At 54.7% G+C, this 22,922-nt stretch overlaps 13 non-coding genes across 13 annotated transcripts; 3 read left to right on the forward strand and 10 right to left on the reverse strand.

Moving 5' to 3' along the window:
* Positions 1–662: 662 nt before the first annotated feature.
* Positions 663–734, reverse strand: TRNAP-UGG (transfer RNA proline (anticodon UGG)). The gene has a single exon. It is a non-coding gene; the product is annotated as a tRNA-Pro (tRNA).
* Positions 735–1,618: 884 nt separating this feature from the next.
* Positions 1,619–1,691, reverse strand: TRNAK-CUU (transfer RNA lysine (anticodon CUU)). Its single transcript has one exon. It is a non-coding gene; the product is annotated as a tRNA-Lys (tRNA).
* A 435-nt stretch (positions 1,692–2,126) lies between these two features.
* On the reverse strand, positions 2,127–2,198 carry TRNAP-UGG (transfer RNA proline (anticodon UGG)). The gene has a single exon. It is a non-coding gene; the product is annotated as a tRNA-Pro (tRNA).
* Positions 2,199–3,376: 1,178 nt separating this feature from the next.
* TRNAK-CUU (transfer RNA lysine (anticodon CUU)) lies at positions 3,377–3,449 on the reverse strand. Its single transcript has one exon. It is a non-coding gene; the product is annotated as a tRNA-Lys (tRNA).
* Positions 3,450–3,878: 429 nt separating this feature from the next.
* On the reverse strand, positions 3,879–3,950 carry TRNAP-AGG (transfer RNA proline (anticodon AGG)). The gene has a single exon. It is a non-coding gene; the product is annotated as a tRNA-Pro (tRNA).
* A 786-nt stretch (positions 3,951–4,736) lies between these two features.
* On the reverse strand, positions 4,737–4,808 carry TRNAP-UGG (transfer RNA proline (anticodon UGG)). The gene has a single exon. It is a non-coding gene; the product is annotated as a tRNA-Pro (tRNA).
* A 3,251-nt stretch (positions 4,809–8,059) lies between these two features.
* TRNAK-CUU (transfer RNA lysine (anticodon CUU)) lies at positions 8,060–8,132 on the reverse strand. The gene has a single exon. It is a non-coding gene; the product is annotated as a tRNA-Lys (tRNA).
* Positions 8,133–9,318: 1,186 nt separating this feature from the next.
* Positions 9,319–9,391, forward strand: TRNAR-CCU (transfer RNA arginine (anticodon CCU)). The gene has a single exon. It is a non-coding gene; the product is annotated as a tRNA-Arg (tRNA).
* A 2,017-nt stretch (positions 9,392–11,408) lies between these two features.
* TRNAP-CGG (transfer RNA proline (anticodon CGG)) lies at positions 11,409–11,480 on the reverse strand. Its single transcript has one exon. It is a non-coding gene; the product is annotated as a tRNA-Pro (tRNA).
* Positions 11,481–12,653: 1,173 nt separating this feature from the next.
* On the reverse strand, positions 12,654–12,726 carry TRNAK-CUU (transfer RNA lysine (anticodon CUU)). The gene has a single exon. It is a non-coding gene; the product is annotated as a tRNA-Lys (tRNA).
* A 5,145-nt stretch (positions 12,727–17,871) lies between these two features.
* On the forward strand, positions 17,872–17,944 carry TRNAK-CUU (transfer RNA lysine (anticodon CUU)). Its single transcript has one exon. It is a non-coding gene; the product is annotated as a tRNA-Lys (tRNA).
* A 1,349-nt stretch (positions 17,945–19,293) lies between these two features.
* Positions 19,294–19,366, reverse strand: TRNAK-CUU (transfer RNA lysine (anticodon CUU)). Its single transcript has one exon. It is a non-coding gene; the product is annotated as a tRNA-Lys (tRNA).
* A 2,173-nt stretch (positions 19,367–21,539) lies between these two features.
* On the forward strand, positions 21,540–21,611 carry TRNAP-AGG (transfer RNA proline (anticodon AGG)). The gene has a single exon. It is a non-coding gene; the product is annotated as a tRNA-Pro (tRNA).
* Positions 21,612–22,922: the final 1,311 nt, after the last annotated feature.

Raw genomic sequence — 22,922 nt, forward strand, 5'->3', positions numbered from 1 at the left:
CCAGGAATGATGAGCGCGGGGGAAACTCAGCGCTCCCGGGCCGACAAAACGGACAGAAGCCCCTGCGCTCCGACAGCCCGGGGTCCGCGCCGCCGCCCCTCCGCCCTCGGACGACAGAGAGCCCGGGACCGGGAAGGGCGGCCGGTCTCTGTCCCCGCGCCGCTCACCGGTCACTTCGCAGGCCTCTTCGCAGCCGCGAGCGCAGGGGACCCGCTGGACAAAGCCGGCGAAGGACTCCGGGTCGCGCGGGCAGGTGGGGAGCGCTCGGGAGCGGGCTGGGGCGCGGAGGGTCCCGGAGCCGCGATCTCTGGGACGCTCGCTTTGGGGGCGGCCGAACCCCAAGACGTGGTCCCCGGTGATCGCTCAACAAACGCCGGCGGAGTCCATCCAGGGGACACCGCCTCCGCCTCGGCCTCCCGCGCTGCTCGCAGCTTCTCCCGGCTCCGCGCCCCCGCTCCCGCCCCCGCAGGTAAACATCAAGACAGCGCTCTTCGGGCGCGGGGCCCCCGATCCCCGAGGCTTGACTGTGAGAGTCGCTTTGTTCTACCGACTGATCCGGCCGGACAGCAGCGGTCCTGGCCTCAGAGGCCCTAGGCGCGCCTTGTGTCTCCCCGAAGCTTCCACCAAGTCGGTCTTCAGTCCTCCTCTTAAAGAAAAAGGATGGGCTCGTCCGGGATTTGAACCCGGGACCTCTCGCACCCAAAGCGAGAATCATACCCCTAGACCAACGAGCCGACACACGCCTCCCACCCCTCCCCCCGTCCCTCTGCAGGTGACTCCCGGGAAGCTCGCCGCTGTAGCTCAGTTGTCAGTGTGCACACCTGCGAAACCCGCTCTGTGGGTTCTTGAGGTGGCGGGTTCGCAGCCGAACTCCGGCTTCAGACAAACGGTTAGATTATCTGCTCCTCTTGCGGCGGGAGCTGGAGGAAGACCCCGTAGCTGCAGCTATGCTCAGTTCTGGCGTCAAATGGAGGCAGGAGACTCGCCGCCCAGAACACCTCGCCTGCATTCGGCCTCACGCGGGAACCGATGGGGGGGAGGGGAGGCGGGGAGTTGGGGTGCCTGGGCCTCCTGAGAAATTGAGGAAAACAGATTCTGGAAGAACCCTAGATTTCTGAATCCAATTCTGCCCCCACGGAGCAGCTTTGTCTGAGCGAGAGGAGGAGGGGTAGGCGGTTTCTGGCCATGGCTCCCAGGTCCAGGGGAAGGAGGAGGGGCTCAGGTTTTTACACTTTTTTGTATTGTGATTAGGATGAGTCCTGGTGGGCTGCCGTCTATGCGGTCGCACAGAGTCGGACACGCCTGAAGCGACTTCGCAGCAGCAGCAGCAGTGTTCCCTGAGGAGGAAAAGCCTTGAAACCCTTAAAGTGCATTGGTTCTTGCTTTGTCCTAACCTGCTTATTCCCTTCACCTTCCAGAAATGGGAGTCTAGCTGTCCCGAATAGAGGCCCATTTGCTACAAAGAGCAGACAACTCCGAGGGCAGGACCCAGGCTGGCTTCCTAAGGTGTGTATGACTGCACGCTGTCCCTCCAACAGGGCAGTTTTAAATCGGGAATGGACAGCTGCGAGTAGACCAACCGACGTGAGGCAAAAATTCAAATAGGCAGCAAAATCTACGCCCAACGTGGGGCTCGAACCCACGACCCTGAGATTAAGAATCTCATGCTCTACCGACTGAGCTAGCCGGGCGACTGCACAGACTCTTCTGCGGACACGTGTTGGAACTTGATGTCTGTGGACCCCCCCCCCCAAATGACAGGATGGGGCAAGTTCAGGGGTCAGCGGGAACATGGGGTGACTGGATTTGAGGCTCGGCTGGGCTCCAGACACAAACGCCAGCAGCGCATCACCTCTCTGCACGCCGATATCCTGGCCTTCTGACCTGGGACTGTGGGGCCCAGGCTTGACGGTTCAGAGACCTGCAAGCGGCGAACCACCGACTCCTGATGCAGAAGAAGGGAACCTCTCTCCGTCTTCCATGCCTGGAATTCGTACTGAAAAAGTAGCTTTTTGAGACAGTCGTGGAGACACTTTAGCTACTGGGCCTCAGTGAAAATTTTGGAACGATAACAAGGGGAGGTACAGAGTGGGCCCTGAGACCCGCAAGTGGGGGAAGAAATAGCGGGGCTCGTCCGGGATTTGAACCCGGGACCTCTCGCACCCAAAGCGAGAATCATACCCCTAGACCAACGAGCCGCACATACTAGGGTTACCCCCCACCCCCTCCTTCCGCAGGTGACTCCGGTGACGCTCCCCGCCATAGTTCAGTTGTCTGCATCCCCACCTGCGAACCCCAGGTCACAGGTTCGTAGGTGCAGTCCAGTTTCAGAGGGACGGTTGGATTATCTGCTCCTCGTGCAGTGGGAGCTGGAGGAGACCCCGCAGCTGCAGCTCTGCTCAGTTCTGGCCTCAAATGGAGGCAGGAGACTCCGCGCCCAGGGCACCTCGTCTGCAAGAGGCCTCACCTAGGGACCGATCGGGGATACCTGGGCCTGAGTGAGGGAGGCGAGCAAAACAGATTCTGGAAGAATCCTATATTCCTCTAGTTAATAGACACCTGAATCCAATTCTGCCCCAACGGAGCAGCGTGACTGAACTAGAGGAGGAGCGGGAGGCGGTTCCAGCCACGGCTCCCTGGTCCAGGGGAAGGAGGAGGGGCTCAGGTTTTTACACTTTGTTTTTTTTTTTAATTGGGACCGGTGTTCCCTGAGCAGAAAAACCCCTGTGAGCCTTAAATGGCGTTGATTCTTGCCTTGTCCTGATCTGCTTACTTTCTTGACCTTCCAGGAATAGGAGTCTACAAGCCCCCATGAGAGAGAGACCCACCCGCTACAAGGAGCTGACAAGGACGAGGGCAGGACCCAGCATGGCTTCCAATGTTGTTCAGCCTCTCAGTCGTGTCCGACTCTTTGTGACCCCGTGGACGTCAGCATGCCAGGCCTCCCCGTCCATCATCAACTCCAGGAGTTCCCTCTAACTCACGGTCATTGACTCAATGATGCCATCCAACCATCATCCTCTGCCCACCCCCTTCTCCCCCTTCCCACCCGCCTTCAATCTTTCCGAACATCAGGGTCTTTTCCAATGAGTTGGCTCTTGGCATCGGGTGGCCAAAGGATTGGAGCTTCAGCATCAGTCCTTCCAATGAATATTCAGGGTTGATTTCCTTTAGGATGGACTGGTTTGATCTCCTTGTAGTGCAAGGGAGTCTTAAGGGTCTTCTCCAACAACACAGTTCAAATGCATCAGTGGAGAGCAGGAATTTGTGTGTGCCTGCACCCTGTGCCTCCAACAAGGCGATTTTAATCGGGAATGGACAGCTGGGAGCAGACCAACGCACGTGAGGCAAAAATCCAAACAGGCAGCAAAACCTACGCCCAACGTGGGGCTCGAACCCACGACCCTGAGATTAAGAGTCTCATGCTCTACCGACTGAGCTAGCCGGGCGACTGCACAGACTCCTCTGCGGACACGTGTCGGAACTTGACGGCTGTGGACCGCCCCAAATGACAGGATGGGGCAAGTCCCGGGGTCAGCGGGAACATGGGGTGACTGGATTTGAGGCGGGGCTGGGCTCCAGACGCAAACGCCAGCAGCGCATCACCTCTCTGCACGCTGATATCCTGGCCTTCTGACCTGGGACTGTGGGGTCCAGGATTGACGGTTCAGACACCTGCAAGCGGCGAATCACCGGCTCCTTATGGAGAAAAAGGGAACCTCTCTCCGTCTTCCATGCCTGGAACTCGGACTGAAAAGGTAGCTTTTTAAGACACTCGTGGAGACACTTTGGCTACTGGGCCTCAATGAATATTTTGAAACGATGACAAGGGGAGGCACAGAGTGGGCCCTGAGACCCACAAGTGGGGAAGAAAAGCAGGGCTCGTCCGGGATTTGAACCCGGGACCTCTCGCACCCTAAGCGAGAATCATACCCCTAGACCAACGAGCCGTACATATTAAGGTTTTTTGGCTCTCCTCTCTGATGCCGTGGTGTCTTGGAGCTGGACCGGCGACGCCACTAAGGTGGTGCGGAAGGGAGACCCCAGTTTCAGACCCACTGGGAAGTGCGGGCTTCCAGGAATGATGAGCGCGGGGGAAACTCAGCGCTCCCGGGCCGACAAAACGGACAGAAGCCCCTGCGCTCCGACAGCCCGGGGTCCGCGCCGCCGCCCCTCCGCCCTCGGACGACAGAGAGCCCGGGACCGGGAAGGGCGGCCGGTCTCTGTCCCCGCGCCGCTCACCGGTCACTTCGCAGGCCTCTTCGCAGCCGCGAGCGCAGGGGACCCGCTGGACAAAGCCGGCGAAGAACTCCGGGTCGCGCGGGCAGGTGGGGAGCGCTCGGGAGCGGGCTGGGGCGCGGAGGGTCCCGGAGCCGCGATCTCTGGGACGCTCGCTTTGGGGGCGGCCGAACCCCAAGACGTGGTCCCCGGTGATCGCTCAACAAACGCCGGCGGAGTCCATCCAGGGGACACCGCCTCCGCCTCGGCCTCCCGCGCTGCTCGCAGCTTCTCCCGGCTCCGCGCCCCGCTCCCGCCCCCGCAGGTAAACATCAAGACAGCGCTCTTCGGGCGCGGGGCCCCCAATCCCGGAGGCTTGACTGTGAGAGTCGCTTTGTTCTACCGACTGATCCGGCCGGACAGCAGCGGTCCTGGCCTCAGAGGCCCTAGGCGCGCCTTGTGTCTCCCCGAAGCTTCCACCAAGTCGGTCTTCAGTCCTCCTCTTAAAGAAAAAGGATGGGCTCGTCCGGGATTTGAACCCGGGACCTCTCGCACCCAAAGCGAGAATCATACCCCTAGACCAACGAGCCGACACACGCCTCCCACCCCTCCCCCCGTCCCTCTGCAGGTGACTCCCGGGAAGCTCGCCGCTGTAGCTCAGTTGTCAGTGTGCGCACCTGCGAAACCCGCTCTGTGGGTTCTTGAGGTGGCGGGTTCGCAGCCGAACTCCGGCTTCAGACGGACGGTTAGCTCACTGGCTCCTCCTGCTGTGGGAGATGAAGGGAGACTGGGAAGCTGCCGCTCTCCACTCTTGGGAGGTCCCTGAAAACCCCCTCCCACCTGGCCTCAAGTGGCTGCCGTTGACTCCAGCCCTGCACCTCGCCCGCAGGCGGCTCTCTCCAGGACCTGTCCGGGTTGCCTGGGCCTGAGGCAAAGCAGACTCTGCAACTACTGGAACAACAGTTTATCCCTCTATTTGATTGACACCTGAACCAAATTCTCCCCCAAACAGAGCACTATTTCTGAGCAAGAAGAGGAACAGGAGGAGTTTCCCTGGGAAGGCTCACTGGTTCAGGGGTGAGTGAAAGTCGCTCAGTCCTGTCCGACTCTTTATGACCCCATGGACTATACAGTCCGTGGAATTCTCCAGGCCAGAATACTGCATTCACAAGCCATTCCCTTTTCCAAGGGATCTTCCCAACCCAGAGAGACGAACCCAGGTCTCCTGCATAGCAGGCGGATTCTTTACCGGCTGAGCCACTGGGAGGCTCCGTTAGGAGCAAAAGGGTCAAATTCCCGGGGCAGCCTAGGTCTTCACACTTTTTAATTTGGGGAGCTTGCAGCCTTAACGGGCATTATTTCTGGCCTTGTCCTAAACTCCTTACTCCCCTCACCTTCCAAAAATGGGAGTCTACAAGCCCCCACGAGAGGCCCAAACGCTCAAAGGAGAGGACGACAGCAAGGGCAGGTCCCAGCATAGACGCCTATGGTGATCAGGAATTTATGTGTTTCAGCTCACTGAGCCTCTAACAGGGCAGTTTTTAGTCAAGAGTGGACAGCTGGGAGTAGAGAACTAGCTCACGTGGGACAGAAATCCACAATAGACAGCAAAAAAAAAAAAAGGCAGCCAAAAAGTCCCCGAAGGTTGGGCTCAAACCCACGACGACCCTGAGATTAAGCTAGCCGGGCAGCTGCACTTTGCTACCTGCTCCAAATTTCCGAAGGTGACTGGCTATGGACCACTCCAAATGACAGGAGAGGGCAGGCTTGGGGTCAGCGGGGACATGGAGTCCTCTCCGGGCATTCTCAGTGTCTAGACTGCCTAGAATCTGTGGTGTTCTCAGGCTTGGGAGGACTGTGCAGGGCTGGGGTGGGGCTCGGTACTGACGGAGGGTGGGACGGTTGGCTGGTGGCTCAGCGGCTGCCAGAAGCCCTGCGGCAAGGACAGAACTCAGGGCAGACCCGCGGGGGATGATCTCACGACATGCAGACAGACACTCGGCCCTAAATGAGGATGGGCCCACCTACTTGCTGTCACCAAATATCTGTTAAAGCCGCGTCTCGGCTCAGGATGATGCCAGGGTCTGCTTCAGATCATGGGTATTTTCAGCTGCACCCGTGGCCCTCAACCCGAACCACCAAAGTCAGGTGCAGCCTTAGATCCCGGATGTTGCCTGGTACTGAGTTGAATTCGGTCTTTCTCTGGGCTTTGACACAGCCTGAGGCCCACATGTTGACTCCAGTCCCCACTGTGAGGCCAGGGGACGTGAGTATGTCAGCTTGAGGTGGCGCCAGGAATATGAGGACACAGTTCCTGCCTCAGGGTGATGGAAAGCAGGCCTGAGCTGTGGGTTCCTTCTGCCAAAATATTTTGCTGAGCCCCGACTGACTCTGAGTCTGGACGGATCACTGATGGGAACCCTCAGGATCCAAAGCTAGAGGCTGCCATCTGGGACAAGACTCTTCAGGTTTCTGCCCAAAGTGGGGCGGAAGAGTGTGAGGTACAGGGGCAAGAGTGGGCCCAGGGAGATGGGAGGGGCCCTAGGGAGAAAACCGGTGCTTCCAGCAGCCCAGAGTTGCCTGGCTCAGGGAGGTGGCCTAGGGTGGGCAGACAGGATGGAAGCTCAGGCAAGAGTTAGTTCTGCAGTCTTGAGACACTGTTCTAAATTATTTACCAAAAAATTAAGTAACTTAATATCCCAAATAAATCTTTGAGGCATGAGCTGCTATTATCCCCACTCTACAGATGAGGCCCTTGAGAGGCCCTTGAGAGCCCAGGCTTGGTGGGTCCAGATCTCTGAAGTCCAGATGGGGACTAGAGGAGCCTGGTCCTATAGCCCTCTCCCAACCCTAAAGAACTGCCCAGGATTTGTATCCTGGACCACTCACAGCTAGAGGGAGGCGCAAAACCCCAGATCACCAGTCACTTGGCTGTGGAGATTTCTTAGATCTCCACAAGGTTACTCGAGTGCTCCTGAAACTGAGGTTCAGGGACAGAGTCTGTGCAGGGAAGCATGGATGTGTGGGTCAGGGACATAGATCCGTCCACAGTGTCCCAAAGTGATACCCAGGGCAAGGGGGAAGAGCAGGGCTTGGACCTCAGGACTCCCTGTCACTACTTACTTCCTCTTGTCTCAATCCCTTTGCTCTCCATCATAAAGTAAAAGCACCTGGAATCACAGTCTGTCATTCCAGGCACACCACAAAAATGTACTGAGGGCAAGGGAAGGGCTTGTCCAGGATTTGAATCCACCTGTAAAGAGGGGTAGGATGTGAGTCTCACTTGGTGTGAGGGCGCCAGGGGCCCTGTGGACCCACCCAAAGCCAACTGAAGAGTATAACCAAGGCTCGGAGACCCCAGTCGGTCAGGGAGCAGGACCAACACCATAACAATAGTGCAGGGACCCTTCCAGGCGTGGCTCTGTCTTTTCTTGTTTAAGACACACCCTCTCTGCTCCCTCCGCCCAAAATGTCTTCTGAGGGGAGAATCACACCCCAAATCGGTGTCCTTTCTTCCTCCTCATAGGATAAGGTGCCTAGGACTTTGTGTTTGTTTTCTCAGAAAAGTGAAAGTCGCTTAGTCCTGTCTGACTCTTTGTGACCCTCCATGGACTATACAGTCCTTGGAATTCTCCGGCAAGAATACTGGGGCCATAAACTCTTCTCTTCTCCAGGGGATCTTCCCAACCCAGGGACAGAACTCAGCTCTACCCACATTGCAGGTGGATTCTTTACCAGCTGTGCCAGCAGGGAAGCCCTTTCTCAGGAAGATCTCTCCAAAGCAGATTCGGAGTTATTGAAAAGCCTATGCAAGTGACAGGGGCCCCCAAAATAGGAAACCCGCCCAACGTGGGGCTCGAACCCACGACCCTGAGATTAAGTGTCTCATGCTCTACCGACTGAGCTAGCCGGGCGTTGCAGGGGGAGGCGGAGGCCAGGTGACTGGCGGGCAACTCCTACCCCGCCTTTTCTTCCCATTTTCTACCTCCCGCCGGAGGTTACAGGCGCTGAATCGCGGAGCTGCTGTCTTCCACTCGTGGCCCACGTTCTAGGTCTGCAGAGGAAAGTCAGGTCCCCAGTCCCTCGCTCTAGCGAGTGGCCCACTCGCTGGAGCCTCCACAGCAGACAAACCTGGTCCCCTTTGCTCCGGTAGGGACGATTTGTGGTCTGGGGTCGCAGAGTCCACAGCCTGGACGCCCGGAGTGCGAGAAGCTGCGACCTCCTCTCTTCCTTAGCATCAGCCCAGATCGGGTCCCGGGTTCGAGCCCCAAGGGCGTCGTCGTGGGACAAGGTGCCGCGCGCGGCTCGGAGGACGAGTGTGGAGGTTCTGAACTCCCTCATCTCCTTCCCCAACTCGGTCCTTGTCCACAGGTCCCTTCCGGGTCCCATGGTCCCCCTGAGTCTCCAGGTGAGACGAGCGGAGGGTGAGGGACACTTCTTCCAGCAGGAAAAGTCTGTAGCCACCGCCTTCCCTGTGCTGGGCACAAAAAAGGGGAAGAGGTGATGGATCCCCTCCTCCTGGAGCTTTCCCGGCTTGACCCTCCTGAAAGCGACAGCGTCTGGAAACTCAGGGATGCCCAAGACTGTCGTGAAGGGCCGGTCGCCCCCAAGGCCAGCACCGTATCCTTAAACCAAAAAGCCAGAACGAAGATGACGCATTCTGGTCTTTGGTCGCCCTGACACCGCCCTTCCTCTCCTCCCCACGTCCCCCACCCCACCCCCCCCACCGCAACTAGGGCAGAGGCGGGATGCTCTGCTCCGAGAGAGGGAACCTGGGGCAAGTTTCGCTGCCAATACCCCGAAGGGGATGGTGAGGTTATGCTTGATGTTCTAGGGGCCGGGGTTCGGCGATACTCACTCAGGGCGGCTTCCACCCCCACCCCCACCTCCACCTCGACTTCCTCCTCCATCCCCACCAGGCGCGGGGGGACTTGGGCAGCCCTGGGACCCTAGGGTACCGGGCACAAAGGTGCCTATATCCCAAGCCTGTGCTTGTCCCTAAGCAAAGGAAGCAGCGCAGCAAAATACTGAAACAGAAGTCTCGTGCTTCAAATGTAGAAGGGGCGGGTCCTGGACAGGAAGAGAGCGCCTAGGGAGCACGCCCCGGTGGCCTAATGGAGAAGGCACTGGCCTCCTAAGCCAGGGATTGTGGGTTCGAGTCCCACCCGGGGTAATCGGTCACATTTTGGCATCTGTATGTTGGGGTGGCTTCTGTCAGCAAAATCTGTTGTCAACCACATCCCTGAGAGCTGCACCTTTTAGGACCCCCAAAGTTGGAGGACGGGTGTTTCTTTACACCGGTGAAAGTGAGGAAGGAAGGGAGCTGGCTAGAGGGTAAGGGACACGTCACAGAGGAGCAAGATCTTTAACGTTCTGATATGTCTTTAAACTATCTAGAATGTTTACATTTAAAAATCAATGTTTACTTTTTATAGAATGAAAAAGACCATATGATCATCTCAATACATGCAGTAAAGGCACTTGATAAGTCCAACCTCCATTCCTGATTTTAAAAACTCTCAGCAAACTGGTGTTTGAGGGGTAGAAGGAAGAGATAACAGAGCCATGAGGAAAATGTTGAGGATGATGAATTTGTTCATTATTTTGACTCTGGTGATGGTTTGGGAGTACACAAAGGTCAAAATGTATGAAATTGTGTACTTTAAATGTGTTACACTCTATTATATCAAAACTTTTAAAAATTGAAGTATAATTGATGTACAATATTTTATGTTACAGGTGTACAATATAGTGATTCACAATTTTAAAGATTATACTTCATTCATAATTATTAGAAAAATTGACTTTATTCCCAGTGTTGTACAGTATATCATTGTAGCTTATTTTGTACATAATAGTTTCTACCTATTAATCTCTTACCTCATGTGCCCCTTTCCCTGTTCCATCTCCCCACTGGTAGCCACTGGCTTTTTCTCTAAATATCTGTGAGTCTGAATAAAGCTTTTTTTTTTTTCTTTTTTAATGACCACAAATTATTTGACACTCTTTGCAGTGAGGAGTGGGGGTCTTTGGACTGTCCCCACTTGAACCTCAGTGGACTGTGGCTGTGACCTCTTCATATAATAATGTAGGGCTGAAGTGACACTGTAGGACCTTCAAGGTTGGATTCTAATCATCTGCAGCTTCCATCTTGTCCAGTAGAACACATACATGGGGTTCCAAGTTGCCAGGTAAGAAATTCAATCAGCTAAACTAAAAGTTAAGCATTGCTTAACAATACTTAACATATTGCATAACAATATGAAGGAAATGGCAACCCACTCTAGTACTCTTGCCTGGAAAATTCCACGAATGAAGGAGCCTGGTAGGCTATGGTTCATGGGGTCACAAAGAATTGGAAGCGACTGAGCGACTTCACTTTCTTTTTTTCTATAGTTCCTTTTGGAGAAGGAAATGGCAACCGACTTCAGTGTTCTTGCTTGGAGAATCCCATGGATGGAGGGGCCTGGTGGGCTATAGTATATCGGGTTGCAAAGAGTCAAACACCACCAAGCAACTAACACACACACACACACACACACACACACACACACACACACACACACATGTATAAGCCTTCCTTCCAACGGCGAATGTATGTAGTGGAAGAATTTTGAATTCTGGAACAAAAGAAGAATGCCTTCTATCAAATTTCTATTTAACATCTTATTAGACGCCAGATCTTAGCTACTCTATTGGGGATCAACCGGAGACTCCAGCAATGAAAACGGCGAATCTTGATTAACCACTGGACCACCAAGGAATTCCCACAGATTTTAAAAATAGTAACAAAAAGGTAAAATTAAGTGTAGTATATTTTAACTAAATCAATATATATCTAAAGTATCATTTCAACAAATTATCAGATCGCTTACTTTGGATGGAGTCTTCAAAAGCCAATGTGTATTTTTACACCTTTACCAGCGCATCTCGGACTAGCCGGAAGAAACTCGTGTCCAGTCGGGAAAGAGCTGCGTGCGGGGAAGGAAGAATGGATCAGAGCTGTGCGTGGGAGCAGGGACCGTGAGGTCAGGTTCCCGGGCTCGGGCTCCGGAGAGGAATGTGAGCCGGGGTCAGCATCAACAAGGAGGGGCCTGAAGTGGAGCGCAGAACGCGTGGCCGGTAAGTCTCTAGGTTCGCTATCGATCCTCCGGGCTCTAAAACAGTGGGTAAACCGGAAAGAATAACCTGGGCTCGTCCGGGATTTGAACCCGGGACCTCTCGCACCCGAAGCGAGAATCATACCCCTAGACCAACGAGCCACCCCTGCAAGGTCCCTCTCAACGCTTCGTTTACAACTATTCCCATCCTTGCGCGAGTCAGGTTTATTCCGAAGTAGACTGGCAGAGGGGCACTTGAATTCGGGCGGGGAGACCCAAGAAACCCAGGCCAACGGGGGCAGAAAGAGAGGTCCGCTAAGCCAGGATCAGGAAGGGCTGATTCCTGGACCACAGGGGAGTGAGCAGCAGAAACATGGGGGCGGGGGCGGGGGGGGCGGGGACCAGAGGCTTGGATGAGCGGGAAGGCATCTTACAGGACGAGCACCGGCAGTCCAGAGGACCCCGATCCTCAGGCTGACAGCAGGGGCTGTGGATTGTGGCTTCGGAGCAGGCAGGCACAGGGGACTGGCATCAAGCAGGCGCCGATCCCCTAAGGTGGGGCCTGTGTCCTAGAACCTCCGGAGGAGGAGGAGCAGGGGAAGGTGACTGCTCCGCCTTATGCGCCTGGCCCCAGGGCTGCCAGTCTGTGCGCTGGAGAAGGGTGGCGGATCCCCCTGTTGATCCCCAAAGCCCCACAGGGTGGGAGAGGACCACCTTGGGAGCCTCCTGTGGTTCTGGGCAAATCCCTTCCATGGGAAAAGTAAGGCAGGGTGGGATCAACAGTGGCTGGCTCATTTGAACAGTTCAGTGGGTTTTAGGGTGTGGGGGCTGGGTGATCAAGCCCTGGGTGATTGGGGCCAGGGGAAATATTGGCTTGGTGTGTGAAAGTTAGATAAAGAGATGACTCAGTGTGTGGACTAGAAATTTGTTGGTTTGCAAACTGTTTACTTCCTCTAGGAATTAGCTGGCCCTGGAGTTGGGAGTCTGTCCCCAGCCAGCAGTCACCTCCAAAAGATCAAACCATCAAAAAATGAAGATCTTCCCTGTCTCCTTCTTTATGAAAGTTCCATGCTTTCTCCGTGACCCTAGGTCATCGTTGTTGCTTAGCTGCTCAGTCGTGTGGGACTCTTTCTGACTCTGGACTGTAGCGGGCCAGGCGCCTTTGGCCATGGGTTTCCTAGGCAAGAATATTGGAGTGAGTTGCCATTTCCTTTTCCTAGGTCGAGGTCTTGAAATTTGGTTCCAGGATCTTGTGCTTGGTGTGGTTAGGATTCTGTGAATGCTTGCTTGCCGCATAAGACTCTGAACTTACCTAATGCAGCTTAACAAAAGCTGCGCCCAGCGTGGGGCTCGAACCCACGACCCTGAGATTAAGAGTCTCATGCTCTACCGACTGAGCTAGCCGGGCACCTCTTTCATCTTTTTTCTTTGAAGGAACCACCGCTGTCCATAGATCCCTGCTGTGCACAGCTTGGCCCCTTCCAGTTTACTTGAGAAACTGCCAAGGAGCCTCAGGTTTGAAGACTGCGAGGGGGCAGGACGGCCTTGACTGAAATACAGAGACTTGCCTAGGGTTCCGAGGGAAGGGGGAAAGGGGAGGCTGACCCAGACGGACAGATGGAGGCCAGATGGGCGCGTGCAGCACTGGGAAGTCAGTGCCTGGGCCCCTGAAGCCCTATTCACGGTCCTGGGACCCCGCACGCAGGAGGCAGCCCCATGAAACTGCCTCCTTGCTTCCCAGATATGGAATCAGAACCCAAGTTTCCCAGACCGTTTCTCCTCCCGTGGGGTGGGACGATCAGGACCCTCTTGCAGATGGAGGACAGGGTCCTGAAGATTAGGCTCACTAGAGATGGGTAGCACAAGGCGTTCTTATCTACGGTGGTCTTGGGGTGAGTCCCCAGGGCCTGCAAGAGCTCTTGAGGACGAATCTGGGCCCTGTGACCCCCGCCCCCAGTTCACACTACCCACCCCACCCCAACCTACACCCTGCTTTAGGGCAGACAGTGTGGTCTGAACCGGAATGACCCAGGAGACCCGCTGCAAGCCTGGAGGGGGATCCTGGTACCCAGGGGGTGTGACGCAGTGTCCAGCCAGGGCCACCTTCTTCCTTCCTAGTCAGTTTCTGGAATAAGAAAGGGAACTGTGAGGCACCTAGAGCCACACGGGGGCTTTGGGAGCCCAGCCCAGGAGCCCCAGGGTCTGCCCTGGACCCTAGTCCCCCTTCCTGTAGGGTGAGACTTGGCGTTGATTCAAGGTCAGTGGCTGGGGCTGGTCAGTTGGTCTCGACTTTGGGTCTCACAGGGAGCCTCCATGTGGTCCCTGCGACTGGGCCTGGGCCAGAGGGAGGGCCCAGGGGCAGTGGATCCGTGGAGAGGCGACCCCCCGGCCCCTGGGGCCCACAGTGTTGATCTCATTTCTCTCTGGAGAGTAAGGCAAATCCTCCAGCCACAAGCCCCTCTTCCCTCAGGGGAGGGAGGATCTGGGGGACCACCCAAACTGAGTGAGGGAGAGGAGAGGAGGAAATGGATGATACCAAGGACAACTAGGAGCCCATATGCTGTGGCTTGCTCGTGTAGGGGTGTGATTCTTGCTTTGGGAGTGGGAGGTCCTGGGTTCAAATCCCAAATGAACCCCTGTGGTTAGCTGATTTTGGGGTTTTTTGTTTGTTTGTTTTTTGTTTTAGGAAAATCTGTCAGTGGTCTGTGAATGGTCTTTCAGCATCACAGACACTGGCATTCCAGACTGCAGAGATGAGGGTAAACATCAGACTGTGAGGGAGAGCAGACGCCAAGGACCACCAGCCGGAGGGACTTTTCTGTTCTGAGGGTGCTTTTCTTGCTTTAGATGTGAGAGGTCCCAAATTCAACCCCAAGGGTTCTCTTCAGAACCAAGCAGGCAGGGCCTGGCTGCACCGTCTGTGTGGACCAACAGCCCTCGGTGTTAGAGCTGGCTAGGAGTGCAGAGCTGCTGGCTCAGGGTGTCACTCAGGCAGACAGGGCCCCCTGGGGCAGGGGGAAGGACTGGGCTCAAAGGGCAGCCCCTTCCATAGCGATCACCCCCACCCCCAGCCCAAGGGGCCACCTGCAGGAGCTCCTTCTGATGCTGGCCACTTCTGTCCCTAAATCAGGTGACTCCTGTACTCGGCAACACTTCTGGCCTAGTTCTGCAGTCCCCAAACTGTGTGTGGAGGCACCTTTATGGCATTATTAATTTTCCAGGGATGTTTAAAGTTTTGAGAGAAAGAGCAATAGTCAATATCCATCAGACACCATTCTATGTGAACCACTGGTTCGAGGCAGTTCAGTTTCAAGTTTTATGATGATATATATATATATATATATATATATATATATATATATATATATACACACACACACACATGCTGCTACTGCTAAGTTGCTTCAGTCATGTCCGACTCTGTGCAACCCCATAGACGGCAGCTCACCAGGCTCCCCCATCCCTGGGATTCTCCAGGCAAGAACACTGGAGTAGGTTGCCATTTCCTTCTCCAATGCATGAAAGTGAAAAGTAAAAGTGAAGTCACTGAGTTGTGTCCAACTCTCAGTGACCCCATGGACTGCAGCCTACCAGGCTCCTCCGTCCATGGGATTTTCCAGGCAAGAGTACTAGAGTGGGGTGCCATTGCCTTCTCCAAATATAATAACTGGCCAATATTAAAAGATATGTATATAAAACATGTATGTATACACACATATTTTATGAAAATGAGATTATACTAAGTTCTAATAAGATTCTTTTGCCACTTCTGAATCTTGAACACATAACTGCTGCATAAAAAGAACTAAAAAGTAAATAAATAATTATCACTAGATCATAAAGGATAAAGCCAAGATTAGAACCAAGGTATGTAATTCCAAAGCTCATGCCTTTTCCGCTACATAGTGCTGTCTCAGCTTCCTCAAATATAAAATGGATTTGCCCATTATACAAAGGTGGTAATGTAAGCATGGAATGAAATAATGAGTGAGAAAACACCTTAAAACTGTAAAACATTGTTAAAGAAACATAGGGGACTATTAATCATTTCCCTCACCTGAAATATAAGCAGAACTCACTGTAATGTTTTGGTGCTGAACTGTCATGCCACACAGTGTCAATTAAGGTTTGCACTTCTACAGACAATATGGGGGATAATCTCAAAGTCCTTTATAATCAGAACTGAACTTAAAAACATTTTAGGAAGCCCTTCAAGCAATCCTGAAACCTAAAAAATATACATCATTCTAACCGATCTACATTATAAAACTGTATATAACATCAAAAGTACTCTGAATTAAGCATCATTATTTGAATTGCATATACGTGAGACTTTTTAAAAGATAGTGACCATTTGGAAAGCTATGTTTTTTCTTGAAATAGGTATCTTGAAGGAAGTCCAAACTGTTTTTAAAGTAAACCTATATCCAATGTACCCCATTAACAGTGAAACCAAAATTTTAAAACAAAAACAAGGTATGACTTCAGTGTATAAGCCATTTTTTCTTTCTCTGCGAAACCTAAGCCTAACTATTTAATATTTAATATCAGATCAATATGTGTGAACTAGAAAAATAAGGCTGCTGGAGTATACACTTCTGAAAGAATGGAGGGAAAAGGAAATAAACGCTGTTAGTTGTTAAGACTAATACTCCTACCCAAGGTAAAGTTCTTTCTTCTAATCCACACTTCCCATTTGCTTTCTCCCTGCCCCATATTTCAATTCACAGCAACTACTTCTAAGAAATATACATTAGCAATCCCATGTTTTTAACTGTTAAGAGAAGGAAAATTCTTTTAACACGCTGTAGGATACTGAAAGCTACAATAGAGAGCAAACATTTTCAAAACATTTTCAAAATGACTTGACTAACAAGTAGAATTCAAATTAGATCTTTTAACTATGCTGCAGTTCAAATATCATATATATATATATATTTTTTTGTAAAGTTAGGTTTTCTGTGGCTTCTGCGGAAAAAGCAAGCACTGCTGGAAAGTCAAGGTGAGTGGGAACTGAGAGTGGTGGTGTTCAGTCTGATTCTGAGGTTGGAGAAGCTGTGCAGGGCCCATCAAGTGCACACACTCCATTAGAAAATAATGATGATTGTTTAAAAGGAACATAAAAATAGTATTAATAGTATTCTTCTCAAAAAGGCACTGTGCTAGGTTGAATGGTGTCCTAACACTCATGGTCATCCAGAATCTCAGAAGGTAGGGTGCCAGAACAGTAGTATATTTATTAGATGCTATATATATATCTCCAGAATCAAACATATATAGAGCATCATAAAACTTGAAACTGAACTGCCTTAAACAAGTGGGCTTGTCCAGGATTTGGACCCAGGACCTCTTGCACCCAAAGCAAGAATCATACCCCTAGACCAACAAGCTATCATAACCTTACTGACTGTCCTTGGTGTCATCCATTTCCTCCTCTCTCCTCTCCCTCACTCAGTTTGGGTGGTCCCCCAGATCCTCCCTCCCCTGAGGGAAGAGGGGCTTGTGGCTGGAGGATCTGCCTTACTCTCCAGAGAGAAATGAGATCAACACTGTGGGCCCCAGGGGCCGGGGGGGTCGCCTCTCCATGGATCCACTGCCCCTGGGCCCTCCCTCTGGCCCAGGCCCAGTCGCAGGGACCACATGGAGACTCCCTGTGAGACCCAAAGTCGAGACCAACTGACCAGCCCCAGCCACTGACCTTGAATCAACGCCAAGTCTCACCCTACAGGAAGGGGGACTAGGGTCCAGGGCAGACCCTGGGGCTCCTGGGCTGGGCTCCCAAAGCCCCCGTGTGGCTCTAGGTGCCTCACAGTTCCCTTTCTTATTCCAGAAACTGACTAGGAAGGAAGAAGGTGGCCCTGGCTGGACACTGCGTCACACCCCCTGGGTACCGGGTTTCCTCTCCCAGGCTTGTAGCAGGTCCCCTGGGTCGTTCTGGATAACTCAGGCGGCCCGCCTAAAGCGGGGAGGGATAGAGTTGGGGGTGGCAAGGTTGAGTGGTGTGTATTCGGGGCAGGGGTCAAGGGGACCAAGGTTTGGCCCTAGGAGCTCTCGCAGGCCCTGAGGACTCACCCCCAGACCACTGTAGAAAAGAACGCCTTGTGCCACCTGTCTTGGTGAGCTTGCCCTCCCGTCTGCAAGAGGGTCCTAATTTCCCCCTCGCCCTCACGGGAGGGAGGGACGGTTCGGGGAAGCTTGGGTTCTAATCCCATATCTGGAAAGCAAGAAGACAGTTTCGTGGGGCTGCCTCCTGCGTGCGGGGTCCTGGGACGTGGATGGGATTCAGGGGCCTAGGCACCGGTCTCTCAGCGGGGCGCGCTCCGGGGCCTCCATATGCCTGTCTGTCTGGGTCAGCCTCCGCCCCCTATCCCGCCCCTCCCCGCCCCCCTAAGCAAGTCTCTAAATTATGGTCAAGGCTGTGCCGCCCCCTCGCAGCCTTCAAACCTGAGACTCCCTGGCAGTTTTTCGAGGAGACAGGGAGAAGCCAAGCTGTTCACAGCAAGGACCTATGGACAGGGATCGATCTGTTAAGAAGAGACAGGGTAAACAAGCAGCCCGGCTAGCTCAGTCGGCAGAGCATGAGACTCTTAATCTCAGGGTCGTGGGTTCGAGCCCCACGTTGGGCGCAGCTTTTGTTAAGCTGCTAAGGGAATTCAGATTCTTCCGTGTGGAGCAAGCATTCACAGAATCCTAGCCACACCTGTCTGCAGATGGGGCTACTGGCTGCCAAAGCAGGAGACAGAGAGACGCAGTTTCCATCCCTGTGTCAGGAGGATCCTCTGAGTGGCAACCCACTCCAGTATTCTTGCCGAGAAAATCCCACGGACAAAGGAGCCTGGCGAGCTACAGCCCACAGGGTCACGAAGAGTCAGACACGGCTGAGACGACTTAGCACGCACACACACAAGTTGCCCAGATTGTGGTAATTTGTTAGGGCAACCACAGCTGACTAACACTGGTCCTGAAGGTAAGCCTTTTTCCCCCCCGCCCATAAAGCTACTAAGGTTATATGGACCTAACTATTCTGTACCCCAGACCGTTCTTTCTTTTCACCTAAGAACACCAGGAGAAATTCCTGAGAATAAGTGTGCCTTAGTCTGGCCGGAGCAGCAGCCTGGGTCCTAGGAACTCGAGTTCCAAGGGTCCGGGGGAGCAGCAGGGGCAGCCTCGCTGATGTCACTCCAAGAAAAGCCTGGGTTCCCACCAAAAAAGAAAGCAAACCTGCTCCGGCCAAACACCCAGCCTGCCCTTTTAGAAGGCTAGACCCTTGAGAGAAAACAAGAAAATCCGCTGATGGCAATTGTATCCTGTCCTCCTCGCTTTCCCCCAAATCCGGAAGCCAAACGCCCCGTGTCCATGTCCTTTTTACTGGGGAGAGTGGAGCAAAGTTGAGAGGCCCCCCTCCCCGCCTCTGCCAAATAAGAGACCACCTATTGCCGGGGCCGGGGGTGAGGGGCGGGTTGGAGAGGGAAGTTCTGAGCAGCCCCTCCTCAGGCACGCGGGGAACCCTGCTTCGGAGGAGCCTCCTGATGGGGCTCCCCAAACCTCGGTGCCTGGAACTGGCCGGAGCGCTCCGGGCCCGGAGAGTCGCCTTCCATCCCCGCCCTCCCCACCCCCACCGCCGGCACCCACACCCCGGGCAGCGGGCGCCCTGGGGTTCCTGGAGTCCGGGGTTCTATGAGCCCCTAGTCAAGTGCAGCGGCGCCGGTCTCTCGGGGTTTACGAAACCCAAGATCCAGGGGCTAGGCATCTTCTCGGGCCAGGTATTCAAAAGCTGGCTGGAGGGCCTAAGGTCTGAACCGTCTCGCTCAAGGTGGAGACGGAAGTCTGCGGCTGAAATGGGTGACAATCCTGGGAACCGATCAGGTTGCTGGCAACGTAGGTCCCCTGGCTGCCTGTATCGCTAAAAACCTCTCGAAATGGTTAATTCTTAGTATTTTCCACCCGTGCGGCCTCTTCATCATCCAAAAGCACCCACCCAACTTGGGGCTCGAACCCACGACCCTGAGGTTAAGAGTCCCATGCTCTACCGACTGAGCTAGCCGAGCTTAAATAGAGGCCGTCTTTGACTCCGCGCAGCTGAGTCCCAAAGGCGGGTCGTGCAAAAAAAAGAAGAAAAAAAAAAATCGTCACAGGTGTGGGAGTCCCGAAGCCCGCCCTCTGGGCATTCAGGTGGTTGGCACAGTCCCTGGACGTCCAGCCGGGCATCGTCCCCCTCCCGCGCCCTCCGCCGCCTCTCCCCCCTACCCCCTTTCTCATGCAGTTGTCGGCAGACAGGGATTCTTTCTGTTACTGTTAAAGTGGAATTAAAAAAAAAAAAGTGGAATTTTTGGCCTGGGGCCATTAGCCACAGCCCTGGGTCAGGGTCTGTCAGGGTGGTCCTCGGGGGTTGAGGGTGGGGGCAAGGAACAGCCCCTCTCCTGGGTCCGAGTATGGCTCAGAGGAGTCTGGATCATGGCTCCCTCTGCCTGTATAATCCGGAATCTAACTCATGATTGAGCTCCTATCTATGTATCGCTTCAGTGGTTTAAAATGACCTTAAGGATCAGCCCCTTGCGCGCCTCTTCTGATCTATGCGCAGCACCACAGAGTCCCAGAGGGGAGGGCTCGTGGGCCCTCCTTTGCCCCTGTGTAGGGTCCTCGCATCTGTGACTCCAGGGAGCCAGTGCTCTGCCCACGACCACCGATGTCTTGGGACAATCTTGGAAGAATCAGAAACTGATCCTGGGTCCCTCCCAGGATGGTTCGTCTGTTCAGAAGTTCTCTGGGATGGGGGGCACATTGTTTACCATTCCTGCTGAGCTTGGAAAACCCATCCTGGGTGGGATTCTGTTCTTGACCTCTCTCCTCTTCCCCCCAAAGTTCCAGAGTCTAGAAAAGCTGCCGCTACTGAAAAGTCAGAAGGACTAGACTGGGACATTCCAGGGACCCCTTCCCTGCCTCCCTCCCCCCCACAGTACCAAGTGACAGCTCTAGCTTTGAAGGTCCATTGGAAGCGATCAGAAATGCTAATACCCAAAGCTGAAGCTCCATTTGCCCCAAACCCGGGCAATAGAAACCTTCTCCAAGACCCAACACAGTCCCCACTCCCAGTGGAACCCAGGCCCACGATCCCTGGCTTAAAAGGCCAGCGAGACCCAGCAGGCCCTGGGCCTTCCCCCACAACAAGGCTGGGTCTTCCCATCCTTCCACCCATGGACCCCACATCAGCCCCTCTTCCAACACCCACTCCAGTCAACCCCAACCCCTCTGTTCTGTCCTACGTCTTCCCTTCCTCTCTCTGCCCCAGGTCAGCACTTGGACCAGCCTCCCTGCCCTTCCAGGTGTGTGTGTCCCTGCTCAAAGGTCATGGTCTCCCCCACTGGGGCTGGTGCCCTCAGAGCCGGTCCCTGCAGAGTTCTCAGCACAGGGCATGGTGCATGGAGTGTGTGGGGTGAGTCAGAATGCACGTGGGGAGGAGGGTCACTGAGGTCACAGAGTCAACAGGGACATGCAAGGGTGGTATCTCAGGTCTGACAAGTCCCAGCAGAATCTAGCCGTGAGCTCTTCCGAACGTTTTAGGGCCTGGGCTTGGGTATACAGGGAAGAGCAGGCCCTCTGCCGAGCTCTGAAGAGGGCAGAGCCTCCAGGGCAGGGGGCCAGGGATGGTGGTGGTGGCGGGTGGCCTGTGGACAAGGCCACCAGCTCAGGGATGGAAGCTCCTGCGGGAGCGCCCTGAGAAAGGCCCAGGCCACATTAGTTGCTTCTCTGGGGTGACCAGTGCACCTGGCCCCTAAGCCTCAGGAGACCCACATTTCTCTGAATATAATTCTCTTCCATGCAGAAGACTGACAGCTGTGTAGCTCGTGGTCTTGTCAGGACCAGAGGAATCCAGGCACTGCGGCTCCAGCTCTGTCCCCAGTCCCCAGGCTTTAGTTGCAAAGAGAGGAAAGGACTCTCAAGTTCCTCTGCGGTGGAGGCCTCAGTGATGGTGGCCTGGCGTTGCCGGTCGAGCCAGGACTAGGGGAGGCAGAACGGAGTCCCAGATGCACAGAGTGATCAGGCTCCGGGACCTGGTGCGCACACGGGCGGCGACACTGCACTCTCCCCTTCTAAACGCCAGAGAACTGAACTTACTGGAGCCCTTTGTGAAGCGGCTCGGAAGCGGGTAGCCGTAGCCCTGAGCCTGGACAGGGAAGTGATGTGAGGATAATATGGAATGGGAAAAGAAAGAGTTACTGCGGCTCGTTGGTCTAGGGGTATGATTCTCGCTTAGGGTGCGAGAGGTCCCGGGTTCAAATCCCGGACGAGCCCAGCTTTTTATCCCCAGAATTCCCAGTGTACCTATTCCAGGGCCTCCTGTGGACATCAAGTGTGGTCTGATGTACCATCACCCGCCCGCCCCATCCACTCAGCCCGCTAGCCCGAGCGGAAGGGCTAGAGGTCCACAATCTGAGTCCTGAATTTGGGCTCCACATTAAATAGCTTAGCGGGTGGGAATTATGAAGAGAGAGCCCCAGGCACAGCCGGCGGCCACAGCTCCCGCCTGCGACGCCGAACCCTGCGCGCGTCCCTGTGCCGCGCGGCACTGGCAGGTGGTTTTCCCCGGCTGGCCGCCAGGGGGCGCGCCGCGCCAACGCTGCCGCGCGGTGAAGAGCGGCGCTTCCTCCCGGCCCTGGTCTGCGAAGGCTCCCTGGTGCGTTCCGGCCGGGGGAACTTCTGGCAGCCCCGCTGTGCTGCTGCTGTTGTTAATGACCGGTGCGGGGTCGGGCGGAGACGGCAATGGCACCCCACTCCAGTACCCTTGCCTGGAAAATCCCACGGACGGAGGAGCCTGGCGGGCTGCGGTCCATGGGGTCGCTAAGAGTCGGACAAGACTGAGCGAGCGACTTCGCTTTCCCTTTTCACTTTCATGCATTGAAGAGGGAAATGGCAACCCACTCCTCTTGCCTGGAGAATCCTAGGGACGGGGGAGCCTGGTGGGCTGCCGTCTCTGGGGTCGCACAGAGTCGGACACGACTGAAGCGACTTAGCAGCAGCAGCAGCAGCGGGGTTGGGGAGCCCCCCTGGACTACCACCCCCCTTCCCACGGGTGAAAGGAGATAATAGGGAGGCTGGGCAGGACTGCCCCGGGCATCCACCTGAGGAAATGGACCCCTTAACTTCGGCCGAAGTGTTTCCTCACCTCCCCTTTCCCCTCCTGGGACCTGAAACGTCAGGGCCGTTGGCCCAGCACCTAGTAGCAGCGTCCCCCCTTCCCCCGCCCTGCATTAATCCAGCTTCTAATGATGGACATTAACGTTCCCCCCGACCTTCTCTTTGTCTACGCGGGGAGCAGTAGGAGGCGCCCCTCCTGCCTCCTACATGGGCCCATCGGCGGAAGCCTAATGGACAGTATGAGCTCTCACTCCAGCCCAGCAGTGTGGGACCCAGCAGGTCCCATCCTGTGGGAATTGCCCTCACCAGACAGCAACAGGGTGACTCCCTCTTTCCCTACCGGAGGGCGCCTTGTCAGAGAAGGCTGCTAACCCAGAAGGTTTAAATGAGATCTAGAGTCTCATAACATAATGCTGAAACTCCAAGATGCAATTGAAAATCACTGATCAAACTGAGAACCAGAAAAAT

This window comes from Capricornis sumatraensis, chromosome 3 (genome assembly GCF_032405125.1).
Source record: "Capricornis sumatraensis isolate serow.1 chromosome 3, serow.2, whole genome shotgun sequence".
NCBI lineage: Eukaryota > Metazoa > Chordata > Mammalia > Artiodactyla > Bovidae > Capricornis > Capricornis sumatraensis.